The sequence below is a fragment of the Cicer arietinum genome, chromosome 4 (genome assembly GCF_000331145.2).
Source record: "Cicer arietinum cultivar CDC Frontier isolate Library 1 chromosome 4, Cicar.CDCFrontier_v2.0, whole genome shotgun sequence".
Classification (NCBI taxonomy): Eukaryota; Viridiplantae; Streptophyta; class Magnoliopsida; order Fabales; family Fabaceae; genus Cicer; species Cicer arietinum.
In genome coordinates, this window is record NC_021163.2 from 4,344,881 (window position 1) to 4,362,481 (window position 17,601).

Here is a 17,601-nt window from a genome sequence, read left to right on the forward strand (position 1 = left end):
TCAACAATAGACGATTCTTAAAAGTTCGTATCATATCAAGTATTCAGTTTATATGATACATATACACACATGAATTTAACGTGTCACACAAGTTTCTTGTAGTGATATATAAATGTGAAATATATTCGTGTAAGGTAACATAGTCATTTAATTATCATTTCACGACAGAGCCTTCAACATGACAAAAATTAACAATTTAACCATTTTGATTGAGCATAAACTATATTAGGAATATAAAAGCCAGTTAAGTTTTGGTTGTTTATAAAAAAATAATACTCATTTATTTAAAATGGTAGAAATTATATCGATTGACAATATAATTTAGAATTGTTAAAATTGAAAATGGTGATTTTACAAATAAACTAACAACATTCATGTTAATAACATTAAACGATAAAATATCTATAATTGAAACAAAACCTACAAATATAATAAAAATAAAGTACTCAAAATATTCATGTTTTAAGATTTGTAACGCTGAAGACGTCAAAATTATTGATTGAAATCATACTCGATCAAAGTTGTTTTGTAAATTGAACCAAATGAATGTCGTACATAGATGAAAAGTCAAAATAACTTTGTAAAAAGACGTTGAACAAAAATATTACACTAAGATGATGAAATAAAAAGAATGAAAGAAAACTTAATATGTTTGAAAAAAAATTTATTTAAATAAAAGAGAATGAATTATTTTATTGATAAAAAATTAGTTAAGCTTGTAAGTAAATAATTAGTTTGTTAAATCTCCATTGTATTAGTAATATAAAATTTAATTAGGTTTATTACTAAATAGTTAATATGTTAAATCTCTATCGACTATTTATTTATATAAAGCATCTCATATATTCACTTTGTAAACAGTTAGGTTTGTATTTATAATTAATTTGTTAATTTTCTCATTATATCAATATACGGTTTTATTTTTATCTCTCTCTTTTCCATGTTTAATATTAATGTTTTGCTATTCTATTAATAACAATTTTATAGATGAATTTACTGGTCCGTAAATTTAGAAATATTTTTAACCCACACACACAAGAATTAGAGTATTTATTATTGCTTAATTTCGTGTAAGCGAGCGAGACGTGGAATTTTGTTTATATGCATCAACAATGTTACCAATATATACTTTAGGCTTAATTATGGTCCTTCAATCGCAAAAGTAGTCACCCTATTTTATTTTTCCTCAGTTTTGGTCCCTCAAACATAATTTTAGTCCAACACTTGATGAAATTTTAATTTTTTTGTATTTATTTAAGTCATACCATGCCTCAAGATCTCATTTGCAACAATTGTATCTGCAATCTATGATCATAAATGGTGTAGTACGGCTTTAAAAAAATGAAATTTCATCAAGTTTTGGATCAAAATTCTGTTTGGGGACCAAAACTGAAGAGAAACAAAATGAGGAGACTACTTTCGCGATTCAACCAAAATAAGGGGACCAAAACTGCAATTAAGCCTATACTTTAATACATATTTGTCTACACATATTTTTTTTTTAAATTTACACGGGTCTCCTCGTATATGCATATGAGACTCGCATGATTTTGTTAGATCTATGTGAATTTTGTGATGTTTCTAATAACAATTACTTCCTTTAACACAAAATAATTGAGTCATTTGTTCATTTTACACATCTTAAGAAAAGTGTATAAGAGAGAGAAAAAAAAATCACTTTTACCAAATTATTTTTCTACATATTGATACATTATCAATGTTATAAATGTATAGTGGAATATATTGTATTGAACGGCTTTTCTTAACTATCCACATTTGAGGATTGTAACACACACTAACACCTTCATATTTGGACCAATATCCTTTTTGTTTGGTATAGGTTTGAATGTTTCGCTATAGACTTTTAGTATTGTTTCCACATTGTACACATAAGATATGAACGTCCAATAATCATACTTTATGCTAGAACATACTACTAATGCATGTGAACAATATAACTTAATATTTTTCACATTGACACCACTTATTAGGAAGATTGACACTGAAATGACCAATTAGTCTCCCTTCTATTGGGTTTAAGTCTCGTGAACCATGAAAGTATGGTTGCTCGGATCAAAATCACAAATTTTATGACTATTTGACTTACGTATTGATGGTTTCATAAAATTCATGCATTTTTATGTGTATACTTGACCATAAGATAAAATTGTCGCCTATAGTTTTCTCATTGTTGGAAAAAGTATCCCCAACTTATAATAAGTTACTTGGACCAAAGTAGTGATTGAAAGATTGTGCGTTCTTATCAAGACTCAATAAGGTTGATTTTCATGTGACTCCAATGACTAATTACATCAAACGTTTTAATCCAACTTTCTCGCAGTATGTTGGCTAGCCATTTTATGGTCTCTTGGTTTACCGTGCCGATTTAACTTCGGTAATATTTGTATGTAGACTAATTAATTGAGTAATTTGTCTTGATACAAGAAAAAATATATCAAATTTTGTAGATAAAAAAATATTTAAATATGTATTTGGTCTTTATAATCATAACAATTCTCGTAAAAAAATTTTGTTGGTTCATATTATGTAAATATTTTTTATTTTAAAATAGTTCTTCTAATTTATATTTAAAAAATGGAACACCATTAAACCTAAATATAATTAAAAGATAACTTTTTTTAAACCTAAACTTCTACTTTAGTATAAGCTCTTCGAAATTTCATTCATTCGACCACGCTTCTCAATTGAGCTTCCAAATCATATACATACATGGAACGATACTCATTGTCTCTAGCACAGGTGAAGAGCAAAGCAAAAATTTGATAAGTTCGATCTCATGTGGCAAACCACTCATTTCTATCAACTTCACAGGTTTAAGCTAGCTAAGTATAGAATCTGAAAGCAATCCTTTTTCCCAAAATCCAAATTTTGCCAACATCCGACAGTTGTTGCGTTTGATGACCCTACCAAAGTCAATTGCATACAACATGTAGTAAAAAAATCTTAAATATTGGATTATAGGGATTATTACATTATAAAAGATTATAATTAATTATATTGGTGGATAAGTTTTAAGTTAAAATGTCATGTTTTAATTATATTTAAATTTAACGGTGTAATATTTTTGTAACAAAAATCAGATGAAATGACTATTTTAAAATAAAACTATATTCGAATGGTTGTAAATCAAATAAAAAAAACTTACAAGAACAAAAATAATTTTTTATTTATTTTTTATAATTGCAAAGACCAAAGAGTTGATAACTACATTAATTAATAAGAAATAATGAGATTATTACCAATAGAAATAACTTTTTTCTTCGTTGTGTTATCTTTAAATTATCTCGTGAGATTTTGTGAAATATGTCGGATGCATAACATATGTTTTGATGAAGGATTTTGCAACCAATTATTTGGATTACTATACTTAATGAATTCATGTCAATCATAAATTAATCTAAGGTTGACTTTTGAAGTGACAAATTTTCTCAAATTTTACAAAAAAAAACTTTCATCCCTCCTTCGTTTCACCTTCCACAACAGCAAAAGTAATGGGAATTACATTGTCATTCTCATTCTATGCAACTACTATCAATTGCATCGCCTTGTACTTATCGTACAACCACATTCCATCAATTTGTATAATTGGTTTGTAGAATTCAATGATTGTTTTAAATGGTAAAGTTTGATTGCATGTAAATAGTCATCCTTATTTTGAAACTTCATTCCAATTGCAAGAGTTTCATCTATTGGTGGTGCTTTATTCAAGAACATGTGATCAATTTAGTTGTTTGCTCTACATTCTCTAAATTTATGTTCTTCAGGTGAAATGGTGAATTGAATGCGGGTAGGATAAATTGGTCTTCCTTTTTTAGATCTTCGTTGACATCAATGTTGTCCTCAAAATCACAAGATGATTCATTGAAATATGTTTCTTCATATTCATTGTGTTCGCATAATTCTTCCTCATTAATATTATCTAGGACACTAAGCGGAAAACCGTGTTGTGGACTTATCATAGGAAATTGATGATTGAGTTGAATACCATTTGGAAGAGCTTGTTCGATTTGACTAGTGTGTAGTTCATAGAGTTGTGAAATGTATGGTTCATAATATTGTGATGGAGAATATTAGTGGATTTGATATGTAGTGTTCTGATAAGATGAAAGGGTATAATCGTCTTGGGGCATGGTAGATCAATGTTTGATGATGGAGGATTGTCCTAAAATATAACGTATAACTCGATAGTGTTGAGTTGTGACCGTTGAGCATAAACAACAAATATTAGTTGAACATCTTCGTCATCGGAAACCTTCAATAATTCAAATCTTGTTGTATTTTCTCCAAAGAACACATGGTGTCAGCAAACTATAGCAGTTATCTCGATTTTGTCGTCGAACGACAGCTTTTGTTTAGTGACACTCTTTAGACGAGCAAGGTTGCTTCCAAAACGAACTTTGAATGCCTTTTTAAAATCACTTACAAATATTTTACCCTCAATTTTGTTGGCAATTGAACCATTGTAATAAAAACTGAAAATTATTTATTGAGCAACCATGAATAAGATTATTGTAAGTGATTGGGTATGATTCATTAAAGGGTGTGATGAGATAGTGTGATTTAGTTGTGTATATATAGAAGGTGTGAGAGTGTGTATAATCTTAATAAAATAATTTGATTGGTTGAATGTAATTTACAAAGATCTTTAATGCACTATTCATATTTCATATTCGTTGATAAATTAGATTGAACGAACAAGATTGAATAATTAATAAAACAATATGATTGGTCGAACCAATTCACGAGGATCCTTAATGCACCTTTTGTATTCGTTGATATATTGGATTGGTCAAAACCAATTCACAAAGGTCCTAAATTCACAAGTCACATCTATTAATAAAATAGATTGAATGCCAATACAAGATTGCATAGCAAGATTGCAACCTCCAGAAGGAGTCTAACAATATCTCACATGAAAGGGGAGCAACCTCTTGAAGGAGTATCGTGCTATGCATTCGTGTCTTTCTTGCAATCATATTAGTCCACTTTATTTTCAAAATCCCTATATAAACATATTACAATAATTTTCATTCTTCATACCATCATAACTATTCCTTCTTTCTAGAGTTTATATATCAATTTTCTTTATCAAAGTTTCTATTTTTCTCATGAAATTATCTACTAATCATAGATATGAAATTCATTACATGAAATCATTTGTAAGAATTTTATTTACTTTATTTTAATTATATTATTTATTTCAAAGATACTCAAAAGATAAATTAAAATGTCATGGTCATGTTAGTAAAAATCAAATGATGTCATATTACCATCTTTGCAATAAGCCGAATTTGGTGAAGTAATCAAACTTGGAAATTATAAAATAGATTTTAATTTGATTATTGCTCTGGTTGAGATATGAAGACAAAAAACTCATATATTTCATTTTTCCAGTAGACGAGGGCATAATAACTTTAGAAGATGTGTACTACGATTAAATATTTTTGGTTTAGCTGTTAGTAGTTCAAATTTCATGAATGTTTATCGAACTTACTTAATAGTTATTCCACCTAATAGAGCAATAAAGGATAATTTTATTAAAATAAAATGACATAAGAAAACATTTGACGTTGTTGGTGAAACTGCATTGGTAGAAGAAAAATGAGCATTATGTTGAGCATACGTATAACATATGATTGGAGGGTTGCTGATGCCCAACAAATCCAACAATTGTGTACGCTTAAAGTATTTGTCACTATTGGAAATTTAATAAAACGTCACAATATAGTCGAAGTTTAGCAATTTTAGCAATATTTTATAAAAATTTGTGTCTTGCTAGGAAATCTGATGTGATGTTAATAACAGAATGTGCAATGTTGTTAAAGAACTGAGCATGGTAGTACTTGTCTGGTGTCGCCCCAAAATCATTCAATGCATGGATATTTTCACTTGCACAAAGGTAATTATTGCAAATAAACTTTCTTATATTATTCTTATTTTTAAAGCTAGCTACTTAATATATCACTGATTTTATTATATTTTTCTTATTTTTGATTTTTCGATAGACTCAACTCTGGCGGCTTGGACTTTACTAAAGTTCTTCGTAAAGCCAGGAAGTAATATACTCATTAATTTCTTAAAAATAATAGTATGTTATATAAAGTCACATCCTCGCGATGGATAGAAAAAATATTTCACATAATTGTATGTTCAGATTGCGACCTATTAAAAGAGAAAAAATATAGTATTTTAATATTAATTTTAAAGTAAAAATATTTTAGAAAAAAAAATATTAAAAAATAAGATATTATTGAAAAATTCTCGCCGGATATTACTGGATAATAGAAATGCAAAAAAAAAAAAAAAAAGTTTCGGGGAAAAATAAAAGCAAGCCATTTTATACTTTGGCTTTTTTTTTTGTTGATACATTTCTTTGAGTCAAGTAAATATTTATTGATTTACATAATGGTCTGTAAGACACAATGTCTGCTACTTCCCTTGCACGCATTAAAAGGTCTGAGGTCCGCAACGTATCCCGGAGTCCCAAAGTGCGTGCAACTGCCACTTTTATAGATTAGTAATTTTAAAAACTGAATTTTTATTACTAATTTATTTTTATAACTCTCTTAAATGTTTTATTAATGGAAAAACACACGTTTTTTAACCCCACAAGTGCTTTCTTTTGAACAAAATCGTTTTCCTCAATGATTTAGTTAAGGGGCAGGGACCAAGAAGAAAATTTATTCAAGTGCATGTGATGATTTCATAAATAGGGTGGGGTGTGATCGTAGCGACCCCCCTCCATTTTCACCCTTTGATCACGTTCAGCTTTTTCTTTCTTTTAGTTAAAGCATATCTTCACTTAAAAAGTATAACTTTGCCAAAAAAGACCACGCGAAACCGCCATCAACTAAAAGCTTGATACAAATCTTAGCAAAATCAATTATATTTTTTTCTTCCCATTGTAATAATGTTCATTGGATCGATCAAATTGCGACTGGACCATGCTCAAAGGAAAACACCATATAAATTGATCCCTATTGTAAGTACACTAAGTTGGTAAACTGTCCTACTCTAACATTTATTTGATGTTAAGTTTAAGTCATTTTAAATAGGACAAGTATCCTCTCATTTTTACTCTCTCATGTTATGTTCTCAGAGTGAGAGATACAAAATTATTATTTTATTCAATTTTATTTTATGTATATAAATTTATAAAATAATTTTTGTATTATCACTCTCACGTGAGATTTCTAATCCATTTATATTTATATAAATTGATGACCTATTTAATATAACTTTTCTATTTAATAGTCAAATTAAAAAAAATTATATCGAGTAAAATTTTATTAAACGATAGAACATTAGTATAATATTATATCAATGTAATTTAGTTCATCTCTCAGTATATATTTTATTTTAAATATTTTTGTAAAATATTATTTAGAAAATTTAGAGGGTAATTTTAAATGTATAAACTAAAATCGAAGATGAACTTTTTTAAAGACTAAACGTTAAAGAAAAAATTTATAAGAACTAAAATTAATATTTAATTAAAATTATTTGTCTCTAAAGTATCAACTTAGTGTTAAAAACTTGATATTATAATATCATAAAATATATATAATTCAAATTTTGTATAAAATAATCGGAAAATAATTTTCAATATCACTGTTTTTTATAATAACTTTTCCTTTAAAATAATATAGATATAAAATATGGTTAAGATACTTTAACGTCAATAAGTTATAACTATTTTCTACATGTCTTTATATTTAAATGCGATGTCTCGATTTGTTTTAATAGAATAAAAAATATCTTATATATAGCTAGATAATTATTTAAAATTATCTTTTTATTTAAACTAGCGTGTAACCCGTGCGTCGCACGAAAACAATGTACATTTTAATAAACAAATTGTTATATTAATTTATATATATATATATATATATCAATTCTTATAAATTTTATTGACATTAAATATATAAGTTGACTTGAAAAAAACAATTTATAACAAAAAAAACAAAAATTTAATTCTAATCTAATTTAGAAACTACTATGCACGGTCAATGTTACTCATAGCACCACTCTTTAATGATGATGCCTTATTTTTTGAATTCTCCAAAAAAAAAACATTTTTTCTTTCCAACAAAACTTATTATAAAATAATACTTTTAATTTTAAATAAATAAAAACAATAATTATTAAAAAATTAAATAATTAGATCAGATGAAATAAGAATTTTTAAAATAATAGACATGACATGTATAACTTAAGTAAGTTAGTAAATGTAAAGATGAGTAAGTAATTTAATAATGAATTTTTATTTTTATTATTCAACATAGTATGTTATTTATATGAAATACATGATATTTAAAAATTCATGTAAATTTTGTTGTATAAGTGGCAAAATATATTTCATTTTGGTACTACTCACAAAATACTACAGAAAAATAATCTTTTCATTACAAAAAAAAAATTACAATACACATAAAAACTATGGTTGTCTTTTATCTTTAAATTTACATGTTAATCTTCATTAATCTTTCATTTCTTTTAAATTTGTATGATATTTAATAATAAATTTAGAATGTAAAATCTATAATAGATTAGTAAAATTAAAATATAAGCATGTAAAAATAGTAGTTTTAAAAAAATTATTACACACCTTCACAGTACTGTAAACTCTCTTCATAACAAATTTGTTAAATTAGTGTTTAATTAGGCAAAATATTAGATTAAAAAAGTATCATATATACCTAATAAGTTAAAGATACTTTAATGTCAAGAAGTTATAATTATTTTCTACATGTCTTTATATTTAAATGCGATGCCTCAATTTTTTTTAATAACATAAAAAATATCTTTATATATAGCTAGATAATTATTTAAAATCATCTTCTTATTTAAATGTCGATTTGATTCTTAGCATGTTAATTGTTAAATGTATGTGATGTTGTCATAGTAGATATTATAAAAACATATCTAAATATGTTTTTCGTTAGTGTTTAGTTTGTAAATGTGTTGAGTGAAATTGGTAGCAGTAGTATCTTCTGTTATAGAACGAGTGTTCTGTGATGTTTCCAAATTGAGCCTTGTTGCAGCAGCAAAGTGTTGAAACTTCCTAGCCAAATCCTAGCACCGTGTTTGGGATCTCTTATTTCGGCAACCCATTTTCCCCAACTCTTCTGTCTCACTCCTCTGTAATTGCATAATGCATTCTGTGGTCCTCCCTTTCTTCTTGATCGTGCCTTTTTTGAAGTTGTTGCTTCTGATTCCTTTTTCATCATTGCTTTCAACTTAGGCTGTACCAGATTATAAATATAAATACTACTTTTTATTTTTTATAATAATAAGACTATATATTAATTGCGAATTAAATATATTGAGTGAAAGAATAAGCGAGGGAGAGACACTTGGAATGTTTCTAAACTCTAAATTGACAGATAAGTACAAATAGTGACTTGTGGCAATGAAGAAGGAACACATATGGCTCTATTGGTTTAGACTCCTTCCATCATAATAATTTAGAGATAAATGTTATTTTATGCCAAGATTATTGAAAGGAAAAAAAGGTGGTGGATCGATAGCAGGTGGTTATTATTTGAAAGAATTAAATACTGCTGTATAAATTCTTATATTTCTTTTCAATTTTCTTCCATAAAAAATAAGTATCTTTTTAATTTAATTAAGGTAATTTTGTGTGTGACTATGTTAAAGTTTTGTTAAGAACGATTACTCTAGAGACATATCAAATTCAATTATTAGGAGTTTTGTGGGTACTTGGTAATTGTACATTGATTTGGTGATGTGCACTCATCGTGCAGGAAAGTCTCAAATTCAATTTCTTTTACATCTCCATATGGTTTAATATTCATATTCCAAAATTGATTTTTTATTTTAAAAATTAAAAGTATCAATTTATTTATTCTTATTTTTTAATTTTAAAAAAAATGATATGAAATATTCTAAATAATATAATATAAATATGTAAAACAATTATCACCTATGAAATTAAAATAAAACACTATTAAAATTTAATTTTTAACTTTAAGTTTTTTTTCCCATTTATTTAATTTAATTAATATATAAATAATCAATACATCTAAATAATTTTATATCATAAAATTTTATATTATATTATTAAAAATAAATAAATTATTATTTTTTAATCCAAAAATTTAAAAGAGACTAAAATTATTAATTTTTATAATAAAGATACCAATTACATAAATTAATAATAATAATAATAATAATAATAATAATAATAATAATAAAATTAAACTACAATTAAATCTTGAATAATTAAGTCTCAAACTCAACTTAATTATAATGTACTTGAAGTGCTATAATACTGCACAATAAATACATGTATATTCACGGAAAAAAATGTGCGTTTACTTTTAAAACTTAAACGAGAATTATATTTTTAAGAAAAAATATTTCAATTATATCCAAACATAACTTTTCCATGCTGGGCTTGAAGGATTAGTGTCACCAAGTGCAAGCTGTGATAGCCACTTGTACTCGTATAAACTATTTTTGGAACTAACAATTACGTATATGCAGCTGGAAATTTTATTATTTTTTATCAAGAGGCCGAAAGGCCAATACAGCTGGAATTCTTTTTGTACACATTAATTATAATTATAAGTATGTTGCTTTTTATTACTTGAACAAATAATTATTCTTTAATTTTTTATTTATTAAAAACAACTATATTCAGTTATTCAAATTATATAATACATTTATACAATATAAATTTAAATTTACTTAGCATATAAATAATAAATATATAAATAAATTCGCATAATTTAAATTAATAGTATAAAACGATAATATAACATAAAATAACATGTCTATAAATATAAATAAAAAATAAAAAAATCAAGTGTTTAGAATACATATATACTTTTAAATATATAACATTGACAACATCAAAACAATCATTGATTGAAATATGGAATCGATTAAAATTATTCAATCAATTTAAACAAAAATCAATATGTCACACTAATACATAAAAAAATGCGTTTCACTCGGACGATAAAATTACAACAAAAAAATTTATAAAAAAATAAAATTTGTGTGAAACTCACTTGTTTAGATAAAATTAAAAAAAAAAATTATTTGAATACATAATTTTAAATAGAAAATAATCTTAAATCACATTTTCTAATGAAATAATAAGATAATCTAAAATTTAAGATTTAAGAAAACATTATTCAATTCTTATTCTTATTTAACTAGTCAAGATGAATTTATTAATAAACTCTTCAGATCACAAGTGTGCATAGAATAGAATAAACTCTTCCAAGCACAAGTGTGCATACAGGAGGAATAAACTCTTGTAAACATCGCTACTAAAAATTCAAAATAGAAAGGAAAAAAAAGAAAGAAAAAAAAACAATATAGATCATCATTGTCACATAACATAATGTCTAAGCACATGAAAGGTGGTTGAGTATACTATTGATGATAAAAATGGTTTTAAAACTTTGATATGGTAAACCCCCTTATGATAAAAAGTTTGTTAATTTCAATATAGCATTAGGTGAATTGTGACGAAAAACGGTTTCGATATTTGATTACAGATAAGATAATGGTTTGATCCGTTCTATTTAATCTGTTATGTGAATAGTCCGTAACAAAATAATGTGAAACGAATTAATTTAAGTGGTTCAGATGAAAGTACCATTCGTCTCATCTTGTGACAGTTTGGTGAAGTTACATGTTGGCCTGTTAAAAAAGTTTTTTTATTTTATTTTAACTTTTTTTTAAAAAATAGTGATAGGAATATAGTTAATATATTACAATTGTTCTCATGTTTATACCCTAAATATTAAAAAAAATATTAATTTTAATATTTTTAATGACAAATATTTATCTCATGTTTATTTTTTATCTTCAATTGTAATTAGTATATTTTAATTATTATTTTTTATTTAAAAAATATGAAAAAGTGCCAAATTTAACTAATTTTTTTGTATAAATTATATATGTCAACGGCTTCTTTAGTGATTTTTTTTAATGATAAAAAATATTTAATTAAATTTATCAACAATAATTAAACTTATTATAAGTAAATTTATATTATGTAATTTGAACAAAAAATTAAAATTTAAAAATATAACATACTATTAATAATTAAATTTATCAACAACAAAATATAAGTAAATTATCAATAGTTAATAGTAATATTTTAAAGTAGATGTTTCATATATTAGTCCTTTAATTTTCATTGGATAAGTTGGTGGATCAATTCCAGTCTTTTAATTTGATTAAATTAATAAAATTATTAGAAAAAATCAACTAAAGTCACAGTTTTTTTATTATAAAAAAGACCATATTTTTATTTATTATTTAAACCCATACCAATCTTCTTCATATTTTTTGACGAATTAAATGGAACAGACCAACTTAAATTGATAAATTTAAAATTTGAATTTAATTTATTTAAAATAGCATACAAAATAAGGCGATCTAATCGATTCCACCCGTTTTAGCACCTCTATCTTTAACTAGTAGATTGGAGAAATTGTTGTCAACCATATGATACTTGTTGGCGCATCACTCAGCACAATAATAGACCATCAAACTGATAAAGCATAAATAAATGTATTATTTGAGAAAACTCTAAATAACTCCATTTAACCCAAAATGTCATACCACCCAATTTTAAAATGCGAGTAATCAAAAATAAATGTGCGAACACTATTAGAAAAAAATATTAGTTAGTAACTAGAGTTAAATCTAAAAGTTCGTTAGAGTTAGTTTTTAGGTGGTTAGATAATTAAATCTCCACTAATTTTATATAAAATGTATATATTCATTTTGTATTTTGTATTTATTTAACCAATATATATAATTTATCTTTATTTGTTTTAAGTATTTTTCTCATGCAATTGAACAATATCCGATGACAGATTTATTTTAAAAGATCCAATAAATACTACGTAAAGAAATCTAATCAATGTAAACTCTCTTTAATGCAATTAAAAAAATAGCCAAATAGACACTCTTGTGTCCGTATGAATCCTAATAACTTATAAACATGTTGGCCTGTTAAAAAAGTTTTTTTATTTTATTTTAACTTTTTTTTAAAAAATAGTGATAGGAATATAGTTAATATATTACAATTGTTCTCATGTTTATACCCTAAATATTAAAAAAAATATTAATTTTAATATTTTTAATGACAAATATTTATCTCATGTTTATTTTTTATCTTCAATTGTAATTAGTATATTTTAATTATTATTTTTTATTTAAAAAATATGAAAAAGTGCCAAATTTAACTAATTTTTTTGTATAAATTATATATGTCAACGGCTTCTTTAGTGATTTTTTTTAATGATAAAAAATATTTAATTAAATTTATCAACAATAATTAAACTTATTATAAGTAAATTTATATTATGTAATTTGAACAAAAAATTAAAATTTAAAAATATAACATACTATTAATAATTAAATTTATCAACAACAAAATATAAGTAAATTATCAATAGTTAATAGTAATATTTTAAAGTAGATGTTTCATATATTAGTCCTTTAATTTTCATTGGATAAGTTGGTGGATCAATTCCAGTCTTTTAATTTGATTAAATTAATAAAATTATTAGAAAAAATCAACTAAAGTCACAGTTTTTTTATTATAAAAAAGACCATATTTTTATTTATTATTTAAACCCATACCAATCTTCTTCATATTTTTTGACGAATTAAATGGAACAGACCAACTTAAATTGATAAATTTAAAATTTGAATTTAATTTATTTAAAATAGCATACAAAATAAGGCGATCTAATCGATTCCACCCGTTTTAGCACCTCTATCTTTAACTAGTAGATTGGAGAAATTGTTGTCAACCATATGATACTTGTTGGCGCATCACTCAGCACAATAATAGACCATCAAACTGATAAAGCATAAATAAATGTATTATTTGAGAAAACTCTAAATAACTCCATTTAACCCAAAATGTCATACCACCCAATTTTAAAATGCGAGTAATCAAAAATAAATGTGCGAACACTATTAGAAAAAAATATTAGTTAGTAACTAGAGTTAAATCTAAAAGTTCGTTAGAGTTAGTTTTTAGGTGGTTAGATAATTAAATCTCCACTAATTTTATATAAAATGTATATATTCATTTTGTATTTTGTATTTATTTAACCAATATATATAATTTATCTTTATTTGTTTTAAGTATTTTTCTCATGCAATTGAACAATATCCGATGACAGATTTATTTTAAAAGATCCAATAAATACTACGTAAAGAAATCTAATCAATGTAAACTCTCTTTAATGCAATTAAAAAAATAGCCAAATAGACACTCTTGTGTCCGTATGAATCCTAATAACTTATAATTGCATATATATATATATATATATATATATATATATAAAAGAAGTATATTTTGATAATAAATTTTACAATAAAATTGTGACATGGTTAAATCTTTATCATACAATTATATAAAAAAATTAATTAATTTTTTAAAATTTTAATCATTCATCTTCTCATCGAAAAAAATCATAAGTTTGCATCAGGGTATAATTTATATCCGACAAAAGAGGTAGCTTATCTACTAATCATGTTGGAGTCATCCTCTATTATCCATAATCAAAATCCAAGTTCATGACATGATCCATTCTGGAATTTTTTGTTTCGGCCAAAAATATGACTAACTTTATATTTTTTCCAACAAATTTTATGGACACTTGAAAGCCCACAGAAAATGTTGGGCTTGCAGTAATCTTAAAGCAAATGTATTGATAAACTTTGGAAAAGAACTTTTTACACCCTCCGAAATCATTTCAGATACATAATATACTGTGTCTTTTGAATGTATAATTACAGATAAATTAGTTGTTGACGCAGTACACTTCCAAAAATACTGTTTTTCTTAATTAAAAGAAAAACTAAAAAGAGATTCGTGTGTTTAAATTTTTAGTTCAAAATATATTTCGTGAATCAAAACGATTAGTTGAATATTATATAAATAGTTATGCTATGTTCTTTTAAGTATTGATTATAAGTAAAATTTCATCTTATAAGTGTTTTACGCAAATATTAGAATAAATAATAACATTATATTGTTAGCAACTTATACTTAATATAATCAAACAACAACACTATAATATTGAAGCATATATAATTAAATTAGTGTGCAATTAAGATAAATATTTAGTCAAACTTAAAAGAAAAATTGATGATTAATATATATATATATATATAGTTGAAGTCATTATTGTTAATGTAGTTATAAATTCATAGTCCGGCCAACTATTTTACGAAAGTCGTATGTTATATACACAGTTGACTTTATATTTATTTAAAAAACACGAACCAAATCATTTAGATTAACTGACACAAATTTAAAATGGATTTAATCTTATGTTAATAAGTCATTGTGTAGATTCAAAAAATAAATAATAAAATTAAATATTTCATTCTCTTTGTTATGAGATGTAAAGGAAAAAAAAGTAAAATACATTAATAATATTTAATTAATTATGACTCAGTTGTTGTGTATTCTCAAAGAGTATTGTCAAAAAATATTATACGTATAATTTAATATATATATCTTGAATGAATGTCTAGTACCACCTCAATAAAAATACTAAATTTAATTAATTAATTACGACAAACAATTATCTCGTATATACCTTTTTTATAGTTAATGTATTATAGTTCTTATTTTTTTTATAAGAAATAAAAAGTAAAAATATAAACTAATTTTAACTAATTGTTTAAGAAATATTTTATTGCTTGTATGGTTTTAATACGGGATACTTGTGATTTGTTTCATGGTTTTTTTAGATTTATTAGCTAAAAATATCTTTCTTATATTATTTTATGTATTAATCACATATATTTATCACAAGTTTTTTTAAATAAATTGATCAATGGTAAATATATGCGTGATGAGTTTTTTATGCATCAATGACAAATATTGATCCCATAATTTTTTATATTTATCGATGACAAATATTTATTCAGTGGATATTTTTAAAATTTATTGGTGACTAATATTTGTCATGTATTTTTTTTTTTATGTATCAATCATATATATTTTTTTAATATTTATCAATGATAAATATTTGTCACGTGTTTTTTTTTATAAATATTTTGTAAGGATTAGGGTTTATGGTTTATATTATGTGTTGTTTTATATTTTTTATATCCTAAGTTCTTTTATATTTTTTATATCTTGTGATATTTTTAATATATATTTTGATAAATATTTATCTTGTATTATTTTTATGGTATCAATCATAAATATTAGTCATGCATTTTTTGAATTTACCCGTTATAAGTATTTATTTCATAATTTTTATATTAATCAGTGATAAATGTTTATCTCATAATTTTTTTTTTAATTTATCAATGACAATTATATGTCACGTATTTTTTATGTATCAATAACAAATATTTGTCCTGTGTTGTTTTATGTTTATTAGTGATAAATATTTGTTCCATATTTTTTTTTTAATATTTATCTTTATTAAAGATGCATCACATATTTTTATTATCTATCAATAAGATATATTTGTCAAGTATTTTTATATGTATTAGTGATAAACATTTATCCAATATTTTATTTTTATATTTATGTATGATAAATATTTATCTTAAGTTTTATATATACATTTGTGAGAACAATTTGTCCTGTGTTGCTTTTATGTATCAATGACAAATTTTCGGCCCATATTTTTTATATTTATCAATTGTAAATATTTATATTATATTTTTATTTATTTATCAGTGATAAATATTTATTTGATGATATTTTTTTATAAAAATTATCGGTGAAAACTATGTGTCGTGTATTTTTTTATGTATAATTGATAAATATTTGCCTTGTATGTTTTTATATTATTAGTGATAAATATTTATCATTGATAAATATGTGTCTCATATTTTTTATGTATTAATAACTTAAATTTGTTATGTTTTATTTAATTATATTTATTAATGACAAATATGTATCTCGTATTTTTATAAGTGTCTATGAAAAATATTTATGCTATTTTTTATATTTATCAATTATTTTTTTTATGTATCAATGATAAAACTTAGTTTAGAATATTTTCATAATAACTTTTGTTTTTACAATTTTAACATCATGCTTGATTTTTTTAGAAAGGAAGAACTAGATGATAGAAAAATGATGCAAGAAGGATATTCATAAAATTTTAAAATTTGAAATTGAGAAATGTAATGAATTCGAAAGAGGAATAACAAAGATAAAACAAAAAATCCATTGATTAAAAGATAGTGTGATGGATAAAGAAGTATATCAATGTGGTTAATACATAGTATAATAGATAAAAAGATGTATTAAACTATTAAATTAAGTCATGTTGATTTTGAATAGATGAATAAATGAAATAAAAATAGTAAAAAGAATTTAATTATATTTTCTCTTTCTATATATATATTTGATTGATGCGAAGGAGGGTAAAATTGCTCCTAATTTTTGTCATAATTGTTGTAAGTGACAATTATGTAAGTGATATAGACTCTCAAATAGTCAAATACAATCCTTTTGATACTTTTCTATTGTTCACCCATTATTATTATAATTTTTTTCCAGTTGGCATGGAAAATTTATACGTTTTCCTAAAA